This window comes from Agrilus planipennis, unplaced genomic scaffold (genome assembly GCF_000699045.2).
Source record: "Agrilus planipennis isolate EAB-ADULT unplaced genomic scaffold, Apla_2.0 scaffold129, whole genome shotgun sequence".
In the NCBI taxonomy this organism is placed as follows: domain Eukaryota; kingdom Metazoa; phylum Arthropoda; class Insecta; order Coleoptera; family Buprestidae; genus Agrilus; species Agrilus planipennis.
In genome coordinates, this window is record NW_020440212.1 from 633,364 (window position 1) to 656,142 (window position 22,779).

The window sequence follows — 22,779 nt, forward strand, 5'->3', positions numbered from 1 at the left end:
ATAATATATTTAAAAATTACTTTATTAATTAAGAATCTAATGTAATAATAACAATATCACACTCATTATTATCAAATCATATGTTTATTTAAATGTTTAAAAGTAGGGAGTTAAATCATTTTATGTAAAATTGTAGGAATTAACTTATAACCCAGTATTGTAGTATGTATCTGTTTGTCATTTATAGGTATTTTTCTTAGTTATTAATTTAAATTTTGCTGTTCTAATATTTATCATATATTATTATTTTTGTGTAACTATATCTGTCGATCTGTTTGTAATAATATATAATGGGAAATGGGGGTTTATTTCGGGGAGAAAATGAAAGCATGAAAGTAATTATGAATGGAAGTAAGAAATTGTTTGAGATCGAGAATGAGAGTGGACAGGTATGTAAAAAAGAGAGGGTGTATGTTTGAGAGACAGAATGCAGCTGTTTGTGAAATAGAGAGGGTGTATATGTGTGAGAGAAACGTTTGAGAGGTAAAGAGCAGTGTGAAGTTTAGGGAATGCATGCAAGAATGGAAGGGTGTATGTTTAATAAGAGACAGAGTGCAATGTGTGAGAAATTGGGAGGGTGTGTATGAGTGAGAGAGAGGAAAAAATGTTTGAGAGATAAAAAGCAGCGTGAACTTTAGGGTGTGCATGTAAGAAGGTATGAGAAACAGTGTGAATTGTAAAGGATGAATATAGTGCGTGAAAAAGAGATAGAAAGGGGATGTTTATTCGAGAGATAGGGTGCAAATGTGTGTGCTTGTGAAAGCGTGTATGTATGTGAGTTGCAGAGGGTTTGAAAGAGAAAGGGAGACATAAAAGGAATATATGTTTGAGAGATAGGATGCGATTGTATGTGCGTGTGAAAGGAATGTATGTGTATGAGTGGCAGAGGGTGTATAGTGCATGAAAGATTGAGAAATAGGGTGTTTATTTGAGAGATAGGGTGAGATTGTATGTGCGTGTGAAAGGATGTATGTGCGTGAGTCGCAGATGGTGCGTATGGTGCGTGAAGGGAGAGATACAGAGAGAGAAAGAGAATGTTCGTTTGAGAGATAGGAGGCGATTGTATGTGCGTGTGAAAGGGTGCATGTGTGTGAGTGGCAGAGGGTGCATAATGCGTGAAAGAGAGAGAGAAAGGATATGTGTTTAAATGATAAGGTGCAACTGTGTGTGTGAGAGAAAGGATGTATATGTGTAAGAGGGAGGGAAGTGTTATCGCTCTCTCTCTCTCCCACACACAAATTCATACCCTTCCACAAGCACATACAATTGCACCCTATCTTTCAAACACATTGTATGAATGAGGGAGAGGCTGCTGTATAGCGCGTGAAAGAGAGAGAGAAAGGGTATGTGTGTTTGAATGGTAGGGTGCAACTGTGTGTGTGTGAGAAGGGGTGTATGTGTGTGTAAGAGGGAGGGAAGTGTTATCGCTCCCTCTCTCTCCCCCACACACATACATACCCTTCCACACGCACATACAATTGCACCCTATCTCTCAAACACACTGTATGAATGAGGGAGTGGGTGTGAATGAGAGAGAGAGTGAGGGTATGAATGCGAGCGAGAATGTACAAAGGGGGGAGGGTGGTGACAACGACAAATAATAAAAAATAAACTTTACTACATTGTTTTATTTAAAAAATGACAAAAATAAATTTTTCACGCCTACCAGGTTTAGTGCGAACGTTTTTTGTAATTCGAAGAGCGTCCGGGACAAGGCCCGAACGTTGGAGCTCAAGATTCAAACTTAGAAGTCCCCTCCACGCGGTATTCGGAATTTCCAGGATACTGAGTTTTAGAAACTCCGAAATACCAATCTCCTGGCTTCCAAAACAAAGAATCCCGAAGGAGTCGATGTTTTGGAGACCACGAGATTAGAATTTCGAAGTTTCCAAAACCCAGGATCCTGAAACTTCCGGGATTCCGGGTATCGGAGACTTCGAAGTTCGAATCTGGAAGCTCCAGACACTCCCGAAACACTCGCGACCGATATCTTGAAGTCCACGACGTGCGACAGTCCCCTCCTGCTGGATCATGAAGAGTCCTCCAGATTCATCATTTCCTAATGATGTTCCCTGTAACAAAGAAACAGTTGTGCTATAAACAATTTTCCATATCTGTAAAAACTAAACAAATATATTCAATTACTCTTCCAGTCTTCCCAACCTCACCTCATTTTACTATCCTTTTAATCGCTTCTTCCCAAATCCTTCCACATTTAGTCTCCCTTGGTATTACCTACATCTATTATAGAATTTTTTGTATTATTCGTTATCTGCAAAAAACTCCACGGAAATAATGACCTTTATAAAAACGTGCTCGTTTATATTCGACAGCCGATCTGTTATTATTATACTCGTTAACAAATTTACTCTAATAGTTTAGTGGCATTGTTCTTCAACGGTGTCATGTGTAAATGTATATCACAATTTTGTGCATGATATGGTTAAATCCTTATCGGAAACAAAACTTTAAAAGTTAAAGACTTTATTAAGTGGACATTTAAGCTTTAGATGATAGTAAATATTAAAATTATTTCTATTTTGAAAAAATGTGAACGTGAAATTGATCACAGTCTCTCTCTGGAAAATTACCAACATGGTAGGTAGGCGTTGTCTTTTTTTCAATAGATTTTATGTTTTAAATAAATTACCAGAAATGGTATAGTACATGCATGTTATTTATTGATAAAATAGGTTGCATTTATTAATTTTCACCAAATTTAATTGCTGAAAATTTTAGATAAATGTATGTATTTATAGGTACCTATATCAAATGTAAGTTTAAAACAAAGCTTTTAATTGTAAGTGTAGTTGTTTTAAGACAAAATGGTGTTTAATGTGTAAGTAATTTTTGAAAAAATTGTTGGTTCAGTCTTCTCTCTTCAGCAGTCATATTATCATATTTTATGCAAACCTCAATCCCTTTCAGCTTTCTACTATTTTCAGCCACCTGTAGCAATTCTTCTCACTCCTCAATTTTTACCCATTTACCATTTTAAGCTTAGTTGACGTGCTCACAAAAATTATTGTTTAGTATTAACCAACTATTTCTTTTAATATTTTCGTCAGTCTAAATTTAAGAAATTTTGGGAGTTGCAGTGTGTACGTTCGAATAAAAAATACTAAATAATAATAAACTTGTATGGGATGCATTTGCAAAATTTTATTTCATGAAGCTGTCAAAAGGTAGCTATGAAACAAAAAAAATAAAAATGTTTTTACAATTTTAGAAGTGTGTAATTTTTGACGCTTTTAAAAATGGTTACAAGTTATGGTTTATTAATATTTAATATCTATTTTGTTTCATTGCTAGAAAATATATTGAACCGTTTCACTGAATCACAAATTTTACAGTTGTCTCGTACAATTACTTATTTATTATATTTTTTGTGCAAACCAACTTTCCTTGTACGTTCATTCACTACTTATCACTACATAGTATAAAACAAAGTCGCTTTCCCGCTGTCTGTCCCTATGTATACTTAAATCTTTAAAACTACGCAACGGATTTTGATGCGGTTTTTTTTAAAAGATAGAGTGATATAGAGTTTATATCTATAATACATGAATAATATAGTAGGGAAACACTGATAATTTTGGAGGTTTGTAATGTGATGTCGTAAATAAACACATTTTTTGCGCTTACATTGCAAACGCTGGCTGAACCCTACGAGATAGATCAAAATAATGTACTACAATATTGTACATCTTAAAAGGGTCTACAAAAAAGTCCGGGATGGTATATGTCTATCTCTTAGGGATAACCCACAATAACCATTTTTATCCTTTACTTTTTATGAGCAAAAATGGCTTATTTACGAAGCGATTGTAGGCAATACACCATTAATTCTTATCCAATTAACTATCTTAAATACATTGCGCATTTAATATAGATCAATATGGCCCTTTACAGCATTTAATTTAAATGAATATTTTCGAAGATATNAATATATAAGTACTATTATAAAACATAAAAAAGCAAAACCACACAGGTTACAAACATCAAAGTGAAAGGAATTTTTGATTTAAAAAACATGGGAGCAAGAGATGTCCAGAATAACAAATTGGAACTTTAATTTCAATTTTTTGACAGTAGATTTCAAACTTTTTTAAACGTCTCTAAAATGAGATACTTTGAATGTTTGTAATGTAGGAATAATTCAAAAAATTAATTCATTTTCTACTAAAAATTGAGCGAAAGGAAAAACTTTTATGTCTTTTCGTTTCTGGCAAACAAAAATATAAGTTCGATTCCTTAACTAATTCAAAAAACTTACCGTTGTCGAATTGGTCCATCATTTCCGCTTTATCCCATGCGATGAACCTCCCTTCAAACTGCAAAAAAGAACATATAAATTAACTTTCAAGACCTATACATATATTCAGAGACAAGCCTCAAATAAGTACAGATTACTATTCAGTTTCAAAACGAATTTAATCGCAGCAAAAGTAAATTTAAAAATTTTGAATTTTCCACGATTTTGCAAAAGCAACGTTACTTGACGACTTTACAACTGGCATTATAAAAAAGGTCATTCTCAAGTATAAAATTGACGAATTTTTACTTTTTGCAATTAAAAAATGGATATAATTTATTCTATTTCTTTACACAGCGACTTCTTCAAATGGAAAAATGGTTAATTTTCGTTATTCTTAATAATTGTTGGCTATAAACAGAAAAGTCTTGAATTTTAAAAATTGTGTACCTAAAATACATATAAATGCCATAAAATTAAAAAAGTACACAATGTAAGTAACCAATAATTGCCCTAAACCTATTTAAAAAAAAAAAAAGAAAGTGAATAAACGTTAAAATACTGATTTGTGTCCAATTATATATATGTTTATGATAAACAAAAATAAATAATTGTGTTACAAAAGACATACAATTGATTGGAAACATAAACAAATAATAAATTTGACCACAATAGAAAAGAAAACGAAAGAGGAAAATCAAAAAAGTATTGAGTGCGATCTCTTAACTTTTAAAGATACGAAAGAACCTTTAAAATAAAAAATTCAATGTGAGTATTAAATAAGTATGAATAAACTTACCTTTGTTGTCACAATCCGACAGGTTGATCCCACGGTGCTGTCGCAGCTCGATCATCCCATCATCCGTTAAGCATCCGGGAAACGTAAACAGCCTTTAACAAAATAAAAAATCAATTATGCAAGACCTACAAATTTAGAGAAATAGTTCAAATGTCCAAAGTTTGGTCACAAGTCCAAACGTGCGTTTGTTTATGATAAACAAAAGTAAACAATTGTGTTACAAAGGTCGTACAATTGAAAGTATCTATCTAAAGTTCCATGTGAATAAATTTGGGAGAATACAACTAATAAATTTGAATATATTCCAAATATAAAAGCAAACTAAAAGAGAGAAATAAAAAATATTAAGTTCGATCTCATATTTACTAAAAGTAAGGAAGAACTTTCAAATTGAAAAAATAAAAATGTGAGTAATTGATAAACTTACCCTTGTTTCCACAACCCGGCAAATCGATCCTAAGTTTCTGTCGCAGCTCGATCCATCGTCCATCCAACTTCCGGCAAACGTACAGCCTTCAATATAATAAAAAAAATCAATTTTACAAATGTTGCATATTTAGAGAAAAAGTTCAAATGTCTAAAGTTTGGGCCAAAGTTTACACGTGCGTTTGTTTATGATAAACAAAAATACAATTAAAAGTACCTATCTATTAAAAGTTATATGTAAAAAATTAGGGTGAATACAACTAATAAATAACATTCAACATGCGAAATATAAAAGCATACGAAAAGAGAGAAATAAAAAATAGTAAGTTTAGTTTCAGATTTACTAAAGCTAGGAAGTACTTTCAAAATGAAAAAAATCAAAATGTGAGTAATTGATAAACTTACCCTTGTTGCCACAACCCGGCAGGTCGATCCTACGTTTCTGTCGCAGCTCGGTCAATCATCCATTTAACTTCCGTAAGACGTAAACAACCTTCAACAAAATAAAAAATCAATTGTACAAGACCTTTTTCAAGACCTGTATATTTAGAGAAAAAGTTCAAATTACCAAAGTTTGGTCCAAAGTTTAAACGTGCGTTTGTTTATGATAAACAAAAATACAATTGAAGGTATCTATGAAAAGTTATATGTAAAGAAGTATTAAGTTCAATCTCTTCATTTTTAAAGAACATTTAAAATGAAAATTTTGATGTGAGTATTTGAATAACCTACCCTTGTTGCCATAACCCGACAGGTCGATCCTACGTTTCTGTCGCAGCTCGATCCATCATCCATCCAACTCCCGGAAAACGTAAACAGCCTTCAACAAAATAAAAAATCAATTTTATAGACCTATAAAATAAGAAATCTTAAAAGCTCAAAGTTTGCTTTTCAATGTTCCAAAATAAATCTGAACGCGTCAAAAATTGCACGGACATTTTATTTTTCACGATTTCACAAAAACCAACGTTACCTACATGCGACTCTGTAGCTCGGATGTTTGAAGACGTATGTAAAAAAAACGGTTAAACATTTAAAAATGTAATTTAATCTCTATTGTAACTTCATTTTCAAACGAAAAAAAAAGAAGACAAAATTCTACATTAAATTACAAATACTAAAAATTTCTAAAGCTGTGAAATGTAGCTTTGTGATATAATCGAATTAAAATTTGTTTATTAACGAATGCAGTAATTACTAGAGAAACACATAAAAGAATTCTTAAAAGTAGACAGGTACACACCAGAATAACTCGTAAGGGATGAAACCAAAATTGAAAAGAACACAATAGAAGCACGAATAAGATTTTTGAAATACCAAGAAAAATGAAGAAACTTGTAGAAAAAATTATTAAGGGAATGTAAAAGAGAATGGATAAGAGATTGGAAGAAAACAAGGTTTGGAAAGCCAAAATATATTAACAACTGAACCAAATAATATTAATAATGAGCAAAATTGGTTTTGGTCTTGTAATCTTGGTCTTGGACTTACATTTTGCAGCAAGACTATCATTAAAAGCAAGACTATACAAAAAATTAGCACCAAAACAGCATCACATACAAAATCATCTAAAACAGCAACAAAACGTACCGTATATAAAAATGAAAAGATTGATTAATTAATACTAATTTATCCATCAGATATTTAAATTTTTATTAATTAATGTTGACACATATATGCAGTAAAAAATAATTATTTTTTTTTTTTAAAAATTATATGTTCATCTATCATTAAATACGTTCATCGGCGGTTTAGTCCTGCAAACAAACCTTTTCCGGTAATATTTTAGAGAAATTTATGGAGCTAGTTTGGTCGTAATTCAATAAAATAAAATTGAAAAGAATAATTTTTACTCGAGAAGTTATCGAGTTTTCATATCTCTCACAACTATCGATATTGTTTTCATTAAAAGTCATGACAAGCTCGCAAGTACTACAGAAAATTTCAACGTTTAAGACAATTATTGTGCCGGTAAATAGAAAATTTTGTGTTAGAAGAATTATTTAAAAAACGTAGGTATCAGATTGAATGAGCAAAATCAAGACTTAACACACAAGACCAAAACCGAGAGTATAACAGCGTGGCCAAGACGGAGACTATATCAGCAAGATTAACACCAAGATAGTTTTGATCTTGCTTTTGCTTTGCTCATATCTAATGACGTCAGTTAACACTTTGTTAAATTGGGAATCAAAATTCAAATAACAACTAATAAATTTAATTACAAGTCCGAAATATAAAAGGAATAAAATCAAAAGTTAAATCTTCTAAACAAAAAGAAAGAAAACAAAGATTTTTTCAGTTCAATCTATTAAGTTCTAAAGATACTAAAACACCATCGAAATGAAAAATTCAATGTGAGTAATTGAATAAACTTACCTTGTTGCCACATTCCGGCACGTCCATGCTGCATTTCCGTCAATCCAGCGCGAATCCTGGAGGGAAAAGAGCCTGCAACAAAATTAAACACCAATTTTGAATACCAATAAACTTAGGGAAAATGATCAAATGTTCACAAATTGGTTTTGCGCATAAATTTCGCAAAGATCTAAATACACTTCTGAATAAAAATTTTTCGATCAGGACATGTAAAAATGTTTACTGCATCGATCGGTATAACAATTATCTCTAACAATTGGTCTAACAACAACCTATCTTACTTATATCTTAATGACTTCGTAAGCGCCCCCTATGTAGGGCTTACAATACCGAACCAAAATCTGAATACCGGTATTTGATATTTGAAATTTGAAATATCGGGATACCGGTATTAAAACCGGTATTATTAATAAAAAATTTACTAGTTGTATTTTTACTTACCTCAGTTGTTATATTGACTTGTTAACAAATAATATATGAAATCCAATAAATATTGTTCTGAAATGAGTAGATATTATTTATTTTATTACATAGAGAGTAGGAGTAAATAGATACAAAAAAAAGTACATATTAAATTTTATGTTACATTTTACATATAATAGGCTCGTATTGTATTATATAATCAAAGAAGCAAAAAATATAATTAAATTGAAAGTACTTATGAAATAATATTAATAACTTGCGTTTTGTTTATTAAAGTATGCTCTTAAAAAACATAAACAATCAATCGTTTCATTATAAAGCGTGGACCGAATTTTCGTACAAATATAACCAGCCGTCGAAAAAGCTCTTTCTGATTCTACACTTGTCGGCACTATTGTCATTAAGAAATCATACACATTTTGTAAATACGTTCCTTTTGTTCCTGTTTTTTCAAAAAAAGTAATTTCATCTTTTGTTTATTATAATTGCCGACACCGCCGTTTCTCGATGGTGCCATACTCGGCTCGGTATGTGTAATAAATGTGCCTGATATAGATTTTAATACAATGAAATTGTTTGTTTATCTTCAAAAAAAATTTCTTGTAATTAATTAATATTATTTTAAATCAAATTTATATTGTGCATAAATTCAATTTTTATCAACTAATGTAATACCAAAATACGTATTTTTACATAAATACCGGTTTTTAATAACAGACAAAAATCGTCCGGGATTCCGGTATTCGGGATCCCGGAATCCCGGTATTGTAAGTCCTACCCCTATGCTCCTATTTTTTTTAATATTCCATTTCAAATCTTTTCTATCCACGACGTTTTTAACAACCTCCTAATATACAGCTCCGAACCACCCTAAGACATCAAATCAAATTTTTCAACACGCCCAAGTTGTTCACGAAATTTTGATTCTATGCAAGTCTGCTTTATTAACCTCATTTTGATCTATTAAAAAGAACAGATTTTAAATCATAACTGGTAAATTAATATTTCAACTCGCCGAAAATAGGGCGAATACTTTGTTAGGGAAATAGGACAAAAACTGTATAAAAACGATTAAAATAGAAGGAAGATTGTTTGGCGCAATGATTATTAGTATAGCTTGCAATGGGGTGGAAGTATGAGGGTAGAAAGAGCAGAATCAAGTTGATAACTTATATAAAAAATGCATAGAGGGTTTTTAATTTGAATAGATATGCACCGAATTATCTGGTTAGGAAAGAGTTAAAATGCAGAAAGAAGGTGAAGGAAAGAAAGAAAGGAGTACTTAAATATGAGATGAAATTGGAAAAGTTAAAGGAAGGACGACATGGAGAAAGAGAATATTAAAACATGATATAAAAATAGATACTATAAAAAAAAGGGAAGAAGCTTTAAGGAAGTCAAAACTGAACCAGGAGCAATTAAATGAAATTTTGATACATAGGAAAAATAGGATGGTAAGTAATAGAATACGTAATCACTATAAGAAAAAATTAAGAAGTATTTATAGAAAGAATTCAGATCATTAAAGGTTAAGCTAGGAACTAAAAATATGGACGGGAGAAGTAAATGAAAGAAGAAAAAATTATGAAGCAATTATATAAAAAAGTTAGTGTGAATAAAAAGAAAAAAGAAAGCTCGCCTAAATAAAAAGAAGACAAAATGTATACGCAATCGTTTGAGTCCTTACAGTTACGGATTGCATGGCTTTCAGCACCTTTAAGTATCTTAAGACTTGCAATATGTGCGAAAAAACAATTTTTTATAAAAAAATAGTTCTAATTTTCACTATACAGGAAAACTTGCTTCGGTTATTAAGAACCTTTTCCTCTTTTTCGTCAAAGGGTAAATTATAAACTTTAAAAGAACGAACTGAAGTTATATGACTAGACGAAATCTGACAAATAATTTTTATTGCTTACAAACAATGTAACATACATCATTTTCCTACTTAAAGTTATTCCTTATATATTAAGTTTTTAAATTGATCTGATAATAAACAATATGATTTTAAATTACGTATGCCTTATAGTACCTAAGTTTTAATCAAAAACATAGACCATACATTAATGTGTAAACTTCGGCTGACTACATCAGCGATAAATAAATTATCTTTCAGAAAACTCCTTATCTAACCGATAAACAAACGCCTAAAATAGAGTAATTATGATTTTTGTAAAAAAAGGCAAGACATCCTAGTAGCCAAGATTCGCTCTTACCAGTTAAACCTCGACTACCTACGTATTTCAAACTACTTACGAACGCAGCTGAAATACGTAGGCACTCGAAGAACAACTGATAGAGAGAANTTTGATACATAGGAAAAATAGGATGGTAAGTAATAGAATACGTAATCACTATAAGAAAAAATTAAGAAGTATTTATAGAAAGAATTCAGATCATTAAAGGTTAAGCTAGGAACTAAAAATATGGACGGGAGAAGTAAATGAAAGAAGAAAAAATTATGAAGCAATTATATAAAAAAGTTAGTGTGAATAAAAAGAAAAAAGAAAGCTCGCCTGAATAAAAAGAAGACAAAATGTATACGCAATCGTTTGAGTCCTTACAGTTACGGATTGCATGGCTTTCAGCACCTTTAAGTATCTTAAGACTTGCAATATGTGCGAAAAAACAATTTTTTATAAAAAAATAGTTCTAATTTTCACTATACAGGAAAACTTGCTTCGGTTATTAAGAACCTTTTCCTCTTTTTCGTCAAAGGGTAAATTATAAACTTTAAAAGAACGAACTGAAGTTATATGACTAGACGAAATCTGACAAATAATTTTTATTGCTTACAAACAATGTAACATACATCATTTTCCTACTTAAAGTTATTCCTTATATATTAAGTTTTTAAATTGATCTGATAATAAACAATATGATTTTAAATTACGTATGCCTTATAGTACCTAAGTTTTAATCAAAAACATAGACCATACATTAATGTGTAAACTTCGGCTGACTACATCAGCGATAAATAAATTATCTTTCAGAAAACTCCTTATCTAACCGATAAACAAACGCCTAAAATAGAGTAATTATGATTTTTGTAAAAAAAGGCAAGACATCCTAGTAGCCAAGATTCGCTCTTACCAGTTAAACCTCGACTACCTACGTATTTCAAACTACTTACGAACGCAGCTGAAATACGTAGGCACTCGAAGAACAACTGATAGAGAGAAACCTGAACTACCCAGATGCTAGTAATATAGGCATGCCGCCAGCATACCCCAAAGCCACTTCGTCCCGTGTAGTATACCTATGGCCACTCGGCATACGTAGAGTACAATAGCTTTGGAATACACCGTATTACTATTAGTGTAACCAACTAGTCGTTCCTTTATACCTCTCTCGCGGATAATAAGTGTCACGAGCGTTAACTTTCAAACACTTTTATCCTTTCGATTATATGAAATTTTAAACTTTTAATCCTGTAGATATTAATCAAATGGCAAATTGAAGTAATTTGTAGAATAATTTTTACCTACCACACGTAAAAATTTAAAAGGTAATGATTTTNAAATATTCTATTTACAAATTCTACGAACTACAAACGGCTTAAATACAATTTGGCCCGAGGGTAACTAGCGTGACCGCTACAGCTTATTAAACAAATGACTCATACTAGCATGACCATTGCCACTTTGGCACCCGAGGGAATGTTGCTGAAAAATAATCGCAAGAATAACGAACAAACCAAAACAGAAGAACAACGCTGTTCAGAAATTGCAAACGAATAATAAATATCATACTATCTAAAAATTTTATAGTGCTGTTGTTGTGAAAGGGCATGATTAAAAACAAAAACAAAACACTTATACATTCTTGATAATGACATGCTACTGTCGAAACAATTGTCGATTTTCACAGTTTTTACACTTATTTCACTGCTATTAATGAGTATAAAATTCTTACGGACTTTCAGAAATATTAACGCGGTCAATATTGTTATCGCTGATATATTATTTATTAACAGCCGACACGACAACGTCAAACTAATGTGGAATTTTCCAACATACTACATAGTGTTAAATGTAAAAGCACGACCGGCAGAAGTTGAAGACTACTAGCGCCTTCGGAAAGGCGCGGAAGTATTCAAACTAGTATTGTTTTTCCGCAAAGAGACGTCGCGCTCCGTTTTGTGTGGTCCGATTTAAAATTTGTAAAAATAAAATCCTAGCAGAAATAAATTTACAATGCATTTTAGTTGATATTACAAAATTAATTGTAATAATTAAGAAACTTGAATTAATTTTTAAAGAAACATGTCAAAATTGAGATTATTACAAGTTACCTAATAAGTTTTATTATTTTTACGGCAAATTCAGTCATTTACAATCGAAAATTGTAATTTTTGAGTTGCCATAAAAAATTAGTTTTCTACGTGTTGTTTCCCGTTTGGTAAAAATATGTAATGTAAAATTATGTGATGATGAACATAATTTTAGGAAGCAATTATACTATTAAACCAATTTCAACTACCTACAAAATAAACAAGCAATTATATTTTTGTAAAGTTTTAACGTTCTTAGTAGGGACCAATAAAATATTGGTATCAGGTCTTTTACTCGCATTGGAAATTTTATTATGTGTTATACCATAATAATAAAATCAGTTTTGTATTATTTCTAGGCATCGAGAGAGATATCACTTTTTTTGATATAGAAAAAATTGAAGTTTTATCTTTTTATTATTTAATAATTTAGGTACACTTCCGTATAAAAACTGACTTCAAAAGAAGAAAAGAATTTTTTCTGAAATAGTAATAAATAAACAAACTAATAAACTCACTTTCGCATTTATAATTTTAAGATAAACACGAATTATTGTAAAAATCACTTGAAATCAAAAAGCAATTTAATAATAACCCAATTGGTTTTCCTGACTTTAATATACTTTTGATTGAGAAATATATAAGAAAATAAATGTAATTAATAAACTGGCAAAGAAAGTAAAAGCTTTTCAAAAAAAAAAGTATAATAAACAGAGTCACCTTAACAAATCATTGTATGTACAAACAACGGTAAATCGCCAAAACGTATTTTAGATAATATCATCATTTTAGTAACTAACTAGTCCCTGTTTGTCCTTACTAGATGTTTTGAATGTTTTCTACAAATTAGCTTTAGTAACTAACTATTAACTGTTTGTCTTTGCGAAATATTTTGAAAGTATTCTACAAATTAACATTATTAACCATTGAATCCGTGAAGTTTTTTGAGTTTTTCATGTTTTCCTGAACAAAGACATACCAGCTCATTTATTTCAAATAAACACAAATAAATATAATTGACGAAACACTTGGTAACCTTTTTACAAATTTATTGACGAAACTCGACAATTGTTTCGACAGTAGACTGTTATTATTAACAATACGAGTATGAATGTATACAAATTAAAATTAACCACTGAATGCGTGAAGTTTTGAGTTTTTTAAGTTTTCTTAAACGAAGATCTATTTTCAAGCATATCACCCTGGTAGAAATATATCTACAACACTCTACGCTTTAATACAATAATCAACCATTTTTGACAATTCTTTTCGTTATTGTAGAAAATTGCAGAGTAACTCATAATTACAAAATTCTACAACTTTCTACGAAAAATTGACTCATTTTTTTCCGGCGTCATAAACTGTATAAAGTTGTAATAAACAACAATTTTCAACAATAAATAACAGCTTACTATGCAAAAACATTAATGTTCAATTGGAAAACGTATAGAATTTGCTGCTACTACAACATGATATTCGACAACTTTTAACGTCTCTTATAAAAATGTAAAAAATCGCCGTAATCCAAATACATAGTTCCTCATAAAATACTACAACTTTCCATGAAATTCAACAACATATAACGTTCATTATGAGACTTGATAAAATTTTCTTTATCGAGAAGCAGACGGCATAGTTTGTTGTAGTTTCTCATGGAAAACTACAACATTCAATGTTATTCGACATCATTCAACGTCTCTTATAAAAATGTAAAAAAGCAATAACACGATGGGCTTGTAAGCAATTATATACAACAAGCAGTGTCGTCTTTGCAGTTTTATGTCACAAGAAATAACTACTGTAGAAAATTGTAGTGACTAGACGGAGAATAGATTAAATTTAGTTGTAAAAGATTGTAGAAAATTGTAGACTTTTGGGACATAAAAAGTTGTACTTTCTCGTAATATGGCATAATTTTAAGGTTTACCTATAGTGAGCTACAACTTGCAACAACTATCTAGGAAATGTAACAATAGTGTCCCAATCCGCGTACTGTCTTGTAAAAAGTTGTAGTACCTAAACATAATGAAGATAGGAATAAGTTGTAGAGAATCAGAAACTGTTGTAAAATGTTTTAGTAATTTATCGTAGAAAGTTGTAGTTTTCTTGTAAAATGTGTTTAATGTATTGTAGTATTTTCACTAGGGCAGCTCATTTATTTCAAATAAACATAAATAAATATAATTGATTAAATATGAATGTATACTCTTGATAATGACATGCTACTGTCGAAACAATTGTCGAGTTTCGTCAATAAATTTGTGAAAAGGTTACCAAGTATTTCATCAATTATATTTATTTGTGTTTAATAATGTCCTTTCACAACAATTCGTCATCAAAACTTTAGATAGTATTTCAAACAAGTTTGAATCCAAAATAAATTGCAATATAAACCAGGCGTTTTGATCTGGAATAGATAAGTATGTACCGTAATATGTAGTATTGAGATAAAATCGACCATAAGATTACATCGATGTTCCATGTTTGAAACCCAAAAATAATAGTAATCATACTACGAATTTTAATAAAATACAAAGCAAGTTTTAAATTGCTTCACTGATTGGATTGGAATGAAAAAGAATTATATCTTCAAATGAGTAAAGCAATTAAAACCTTATTTAGTGTTTCATTGAAATGCACAAGACATTATTGGTGTTTAAAGTTAATTTCTAATCTTATCATCTTAAAAGTTTAATGGAATTTAAAAAAAGCAAAAACTTATGAAGAGTAACCGAAAACTGTTTCAAAGAATATTCATCTACGATAGCAATGAAATCTATTATTATAANAAACGCAAATTTTAAACATTTACTTGCCTCTGGCCTATACAGAACGTAATTATTATTACAGCTCTTTTTTTGTTGAAAGAAAGTAGACTATCGATATTGGCCCACACTCATAAAATAGAAGTCCAAAACTTCACAACATTAAACTATTATACTGTTAGTGTTTCAAGGTGTTCGAACAATAAGTCACCCCTTCTCAGTGATGTGATATCTTGAATATATTTATGTATATGTTCGAACTCTGCATATACGTGACATCTGAGTTCTTTGCTCATCACTTCTTAGACGATCTGCTGTCTGGCGATTCAGCTAATTATGTTGATGATCCTCAATATACAGACCCTACTTTAACCCTTTTATGGGATTCTAATTCAGTGCATACTAATCAACCATTACAATGTGGTTCTTATTTTACTACCAGGAATTTAGGTAGTATCCTTTCTAATACCGGACATTTTGTCAATTTTTCCTTTATACAAGAATAAGTAAAACGTCTCTATTATTTTTCTTTAATATTTCTTACCTGTATCCTGTAAATATTCTTTAAAACTTCTGTGAATCTCAATAACCCATGTGTTTCAAAAATTCGATGACAACTTTTTAGTTTATCCATAAATACCAATACATACATATTTTATCGTAAAATTTCTTTAATGCCACATAGAGGAAACATTTCTTCTGATTAAATGTACAATATGAAAATTTTAAACTTACCCTTATTGGTCGTCTCATAGTAATTGGCAACATCATCACATATTCTACCAAAAACTGAAATGTGGATAGGTGAATTTAACACAGTAATTTTAAGTTTCTGTACGTTTCAAACATTTTATTTTTAATCTCAAATTTCTTATAACTGATAGACATTTCATTGAGATAGGTACATTTTAAAAATGGTAATTGCTGAAACTTAACAATTTTCGAAAAGCGCTGCGACAAAATAAAATATTATTTGTAAGGCACAACGTTTTTTTTTTTACGGATTCTCGTTATGAAATAGAACAAATCGGCATGAAAACAAAAACAATACAATATAAAGAAGATTCCTGGACACAAATGTGCCATAACTATTACAGCAGTTGATCAATTAATAACAGCAAAATCCAAGCTGATTTCAACATTTAAGTTTAACACTTGGACTAAGTTTTGTATTACTTTGTAAAAAATAAAAATCTTTTCATACAGGAAAACGGTTGGATGGAAAACATTTCACGTCAACTGATACAGAAATATAGCCAACATTAAACACTTATTAATAATAATAATTAATAAACCATCTATAACCTACAACATACTTATAAGTGCCCTGAGAAACCTCATTAATAATCATTAATCCTTCTTCTGAATTTTAATAAAAATTAAGTGAAAGTTTTCAAAAAGTTTTTCTTTACCAAATATCAAACTTAAAGATACTCACGCTAATTACCACTAAAACTTTTTCTGTGGACGCCCATGTATTTTATACAATTCTGATGTGATGTTTTAATGGTAATTAAAGTAGTTCTTTTTTTCTTTATTTCTTATTCCTAACCCATTTTCTATTACATTTATTTAGATATTAATTTTGCTAGCAAAAGTTTTTCATTATAACTACAAAACAGTAAAAACTCACCAAAACAAAATAATCCAATACGTATCACATCACATTAAAATAATACTCGTGGATCAGTTTTTAATTACCATTATTTTCGACACAATTAGATAAACTTTCACGGAAAAACGCCACATTTCCCACAACTGCTCGCGCAGCATGCTCTTTACTGTATAACTAGAGCTTAAATGTACCCAAGGCCGGCAAACATAAAGACTGGTGGCGCCATCGAAAGCTTCTTAGGGAGCGCCTTTGAAATACTTATCGACGGTGCGAGACATTTTCAATTAATAAAATTACAATTTTAAACAAAATTAACTGCAGCAAGTCTTAGTAGACATGCAATTTTAAATTAGAACAAAAAAATATAAAGATTTATTTTCTTTTCTAACATAACTCTACATTTATTATAACTTGGTAATTAAATTGGAAAATTTAGATAACTAAACAAAAGTAAAATAGGTATTAATTACCTCTAACTATAAAACCATTTACTTATGTAGCATTTAATAAGTACGAAATATTTATGACGTTTTTAATAGAAAATGAAAACGAACAAATAATAGACTAAATGCAATAATTACAAAATAATTTTTTGATACAACAAAAAATATAATCGTCATTTTGTTAGGAAGAGGTAAAAAAAATGTGTTACTGCCCAATTAATTATCATTGACGATTAATATGGGTACCTACATACTTATTTTTCGTATACTTACTATAGACTATTATAATAAAAAAATACAATCTAGTAAATCAATAACATACCTACTAATCAATTTGAATACTTGTAGTAAAAAATATTGTTTTACGTATTTTAAGAAGACAATTTGTAACAACAGAATATTATAATATATCTGAACGTTTGTATGTTTATTACATATACATCACATCACGGCCAGATAGGCAAGGTGACCCCGAACCACTTGGCTATAAAAAAAGCCGTTCAAACGAGAACGAATAGATAACATTGCAAATACATTTATTTCATTTCCTAAACCAAAACACTACGTTTATTACAATTTGATAATTATAAGCAATTGTTAAAATTGTTAATTTTTTTTTGGGATTTTAACTACCAACAAACAAATGTAATCATTTAAATTCCACATAAAAACGTTTAAAAAACAGAAAACGCGTTTCGATACCGAATATGCCATTCTCAATTAGACGCTATCTCTATTTTAAAAGATGGGTGTGAAATTTTAGATTTTAAGTAGTTTATTATGTTCAGCACCACGCAATTCTATTATTTCAGGTTTTTATATCATATCTAGAATAATAAAAATATTAACGCATATTATACACTAGCGACGAGTAGAAAACCACCCATTAATCTATTAATAAGTATGACGTACAAATACTTTACGCCATCTTTTCAGCGAAGTAATATTATCAGATGATATGGTAGATAAATTATGAAAAATTTTCTTCCACTAGAAAATGGTAATCAGCTTTTTATAAAGAAGAAGTAAAATAAAATCTGCTATTAATTATTTTTAAACAGTTCATTTTCCAAGTTGATAGTAAACTATTATTATAAATTAACTAAAAAAATCAAATAAACCTATAAATTGGAATATTTAAAACTACAATTATAACTGTCTGCTTAATTTTTGATTTGATTTAAAAAAATAAGACCTTACAGATACACGTATGTCTCACAGCCAGATATACGCAAGGTGACCGAATTATATGATTATAAAAAAAGGCATTGAAACGATAAATCGAGAAGGAAGCTAAAATAAACGCAAATTTTAAACATTTACTTGCCTCTGGCCTATACAGAACGTAATTATTATTACAGCTCTTTTTTTGTTGAAAGAAAGTAGACTATCGATATTGGCCCACACTCATAAAATAGAAGTCCAAAACTTCACAACATTAAACTATTATACTGTTAGTGTTTCAAGGTGTTCGAACAATAAGTCACCCCTTCTCAGTGATGTGATATCTTGAATATATTTATGTATATGTTCGAACTCTGCATATACGTGACATCTGAGTTCTTTGCTCATCACTTCTTAGACGATCTGCTGTCTGGCGATTCAGCTAATTATGTTGATGATCCTCAATATACAGACCCTACTTTAACCCTTTTATGGGATTCTAATTCAGTGCATACTAATCAACCATTACAATGTGGTTCTTATTTTACTACCAGGAATTTAGGTAGTATCCTTTCTAATACCGGACATTTTGTCAATTTTTCCTTTATACAAGAATAAGTAAAACGTCTCTATTATTTTTCTTTAATATTTCTTACCTGTATCCTGTAAATATTCTTTAAAACTTCTGTGAATCTCAATAACCCATGTGTTTCAAAAATTCGATGACAACTTTTTAGTTTATCCATAAATACCAATACATACATATTTAATCGTAAAATTTCTTTAATGCCACATAGAGGAAACATTTCTTCTGATTAAATGTACAATATGAAAATTTTAAACTTACCCTTATTGGTCGTCTCATAGTAATTGGCAACATCATCACATATTCTACCAAAAACTGAAATGTGGATAGGTGAATTTAACACAGTAATTTTAAGTTTCTGTACGTTTCAAACATTTTATTTTTAATCTCAAATTTCTTATAACTGATAGACATTTCATTGAGATAGGTACATTTTAAAAATGGTAATTGCTGAAACTTAACAATTTTCGAAAAGCGCTGCGACAAAATAAAATATTATTTGTAAGGCACAACGTTTTTTTTTTACGGATTCTCGTTATGAAATAGAACAAATCGGCATGAAAACAAAAACAATACAATATAAAGAAGATTCCTGGACACAAATGTGCCATAACTATTACAGCAGTTGATCAATTAATAACAGCAAAATCCAAGCTGATTTCAACATTTAAGTTTAACACTTGGACTAAGTTTTGTATTACTTTGTAAAAAATAAAAATCTTTTCATACAGGAAAACGGTTGGATGGAAAACATTTCACGTCAACTGATACAGAAATATAGCCAACATTAAACACTTATTAATAATAATAATTAATAAACCATCTATAACCTACAACATACTTATAAGTGCCCTGAGAAAAAAGTTAAATCGTAAATAATAACACTATAAATACACTACACGCTTTCTGATATGACAACAGGACCAGGATCGTATTAACTGCAAAATAACAACTTTTGAGATTACTATTCGCAGGTACTTACAAGATAGCATAGAGTAACAATAAAGGGCGGATGAAAAGAGTTCGTTCAGTTAATGTAGCACATTTTTTGTTTGATGAATGCACGTAGTCTAGATGGGAATATTTTAAACATAAAACAGTTTCAGTCTTGATATAACATTTGCAATAATAAGCAAGGGCTTGCACGTCATAAAATCAGTCAAAACATGGTTCTAGTAAAGAGCTACAAAAATGAAATACATATACAAAAATATTATGAATGAATACAACATTTTGAAAGAAATTAAACCGAGGATCCTTTCTTTTAATAAATTACTTTAGTTATTGTACATACACGTCTTCCATCAATAAATAAATCTTCTTTGAAAATGTTCCATTTATATTAATTAATTAATATTAACAAAAATTAAAATAAGAGAGAATGTCGCAACATCAGTCGGTCCTGGTTTCATATCAGCAGCATTAATTTAATCCTAAATAGATTAATAATTAATAAATGAGGTAGATAATACGTCACGGGGTAAATGTGACAAAGCAGCAAAAATACAACAAACGCATCTGTCTTGTGTGAATGTGTGTTTTGCATATCGATTTGGTATTAGTTGATCTTTTTTAGCTAATTAAAATTATTAAAAACTAACGAGTCAGTGTTTTATTTCTTTTGTTTGCTTTAAACAGCGATTGAAGCTCAACAACAACATGTTTGTACATCTTTATCCAATAATCAACATGAAGTACAGTTTTAACATACAAGTCTAAGGATTTAGTTTCCAAAACCAAATTTAAAAAAAACATAATCAGTAAAATAATAACTTAGGGGCTGTTAATAAAACAATATCACTTTTTTGGATATTCATAACACGCAAAATCAAGAAAATTATCTTTTAAAATACTGAAGTATGCCTATGTACTAAAACTTGACGGAGAAGGAACCGGTGGAGGGAGTTAAATGAGTTGAGAAATTAGTGACGCATTTTATAGACAGCCCCTGGCCGATTCTATTAAAAAACAAGTGTAACTAAAAATACAAATTAAAGCATTTAATAAATTCAGTTGAAGTAGAAAATAAATAAAGTAAAACTTTGGTTTTGAAAAAAAAAACATCCTGACACTTACGGCTAAAAAGGGAGATGGACTGATATCTAGCCCTATAGCAAAGGTCTAAGGCTAAAGAAATGGGTGTGAGGTACCAACTGGAATGTTGAACTGTTAACAGGAAAATTTGCGGTAGCGGCCTTGTGTAATACATTGAGGAATGTAACTGATAGTTTTTTAAACAGAAAATGTAACTTCTCAAAACAATAAACGACATATGTATATATAAATATATGAATCATTTTGTAAAATACATGAACAATACATGTAATTAAAAATCAAACCATGGATATTGAGGAGAGGGTAATTCTTTAACAATTATACCTATGTAGATAGTAAAAAAATATATAAAAACTGAAAACAGAGAGATATACATATTTGTAGTAATAATAAACCACAATACTGCATACAATCAACTATTTTAATTGTTGTTATTATAATTGCTGATTAATCAAACTCATTCGGAATAATAAACTGAGGGAGATAATATGTAGTTGAAATATTGTGAAAATCTATTGAACATATAATAACAAACTCTCACTCAATTGAAAGAGGTAGAAATGGAACGATAAAAACAAGGCTCATTTTCAACTGAAGAAACGTCACGTTTGCATACTAAAGCTACAAGTTTTATTAATCAAAATCAGACTCACACAACATACAATTTATAGATGATTAAAATAAGTTTACAACTAATCATCAGTTTTCAAAGATTTGTGATTCATTGTTTGTACCTCTGAAAAGGCACCGGGGGTAATTCTAAGCAAAAACTCAAATTGTAAATAATTTAGTTAATTATCCACTTCAGTGGACTTTTTGATAATCAGTTTTAAATTTTGTTTTCCAAAAATAAAATGCGATTAAATCTACAGTATGAAAATATGAATTAAATTAATTTTTACGATTTTTTTAAAACGTTAATTTCAATAGGACAATTCAAGTAAATCGAAAATTATTAAAATGACAGGGTCATGGTCACAACCCACTTGAACCTACAGGATAGACATCCAACAAGCAATTTTGGACAACACATTCACATACACTCACACACAACACTACAGAAGAACTGTACAAGTCTGCCTAACTTCTATTATAATAATAATCTTATACAATATGTAGTTTCTTTCAGGTACTCACTGTATACTTTTTTATAATTGAAAATGGGAGGGCGAGGTCACGCGAAACCCCCAGCAAAACCGTTTCACCGCCCTGACGGACGAAACAATCGTTTCATGTCCATATATATAATGGGGCTGCAAGGTAGGGGTGTAACCACACCCACATTTAATATTAAGGTACTCCCTAATTTCAGCAATTTTGAATTTAATGCTACATACCCCTTCATAATTTTGGAAATACATAAGCAAAAAAAATAATATAATTTTTGGTTGCTATTTTGAGAATAAATCAGTAGTAGTAGTTATTTGCACAAAAAGTACCCAACTGTTAAAAAAATATCGTACTTATCTGAAAATTAAGGTTCAAAACCTGAAAGTTTGTTGAAGTATTTCCAAAATTACCAGATAGATTGCTAGCATCACTTAAAAAATTAATCGAAATTAAGGATCACCTTTCTTATTTATTATTATTATTATA

The 22,779-nt window shown here is 30.0% G+C and overlaps 1 long non-coding RNA gene across 1 annotated transcript; it reads right to left on the reverse strand.

The window, feature by feature from the left end:
* Positions 1–1,610: 1,610 nt before the first annotated feature.
* Positions 1,611–17,047, reverse strand: LOC108734481. The gene is made up of 8 exons (XR_003232144.1): positions 16,954–17,047; positions 7,860–7,931; positions 6,213–6,300; positions 5,886–5,973; positions 5,482–5,567; positions 5,055–5,146; positions 4,277–4,334; positions 1,611–2,072 (listed from the first exon to the last, which is right to left on the reverse strand). It is a non-coding gene; the product is annotated as an uncharacterized LOC108734481 (long non-coding RNA).
* Positions 17,048–22,779: the final 5,732 nt, after the last annotated feature.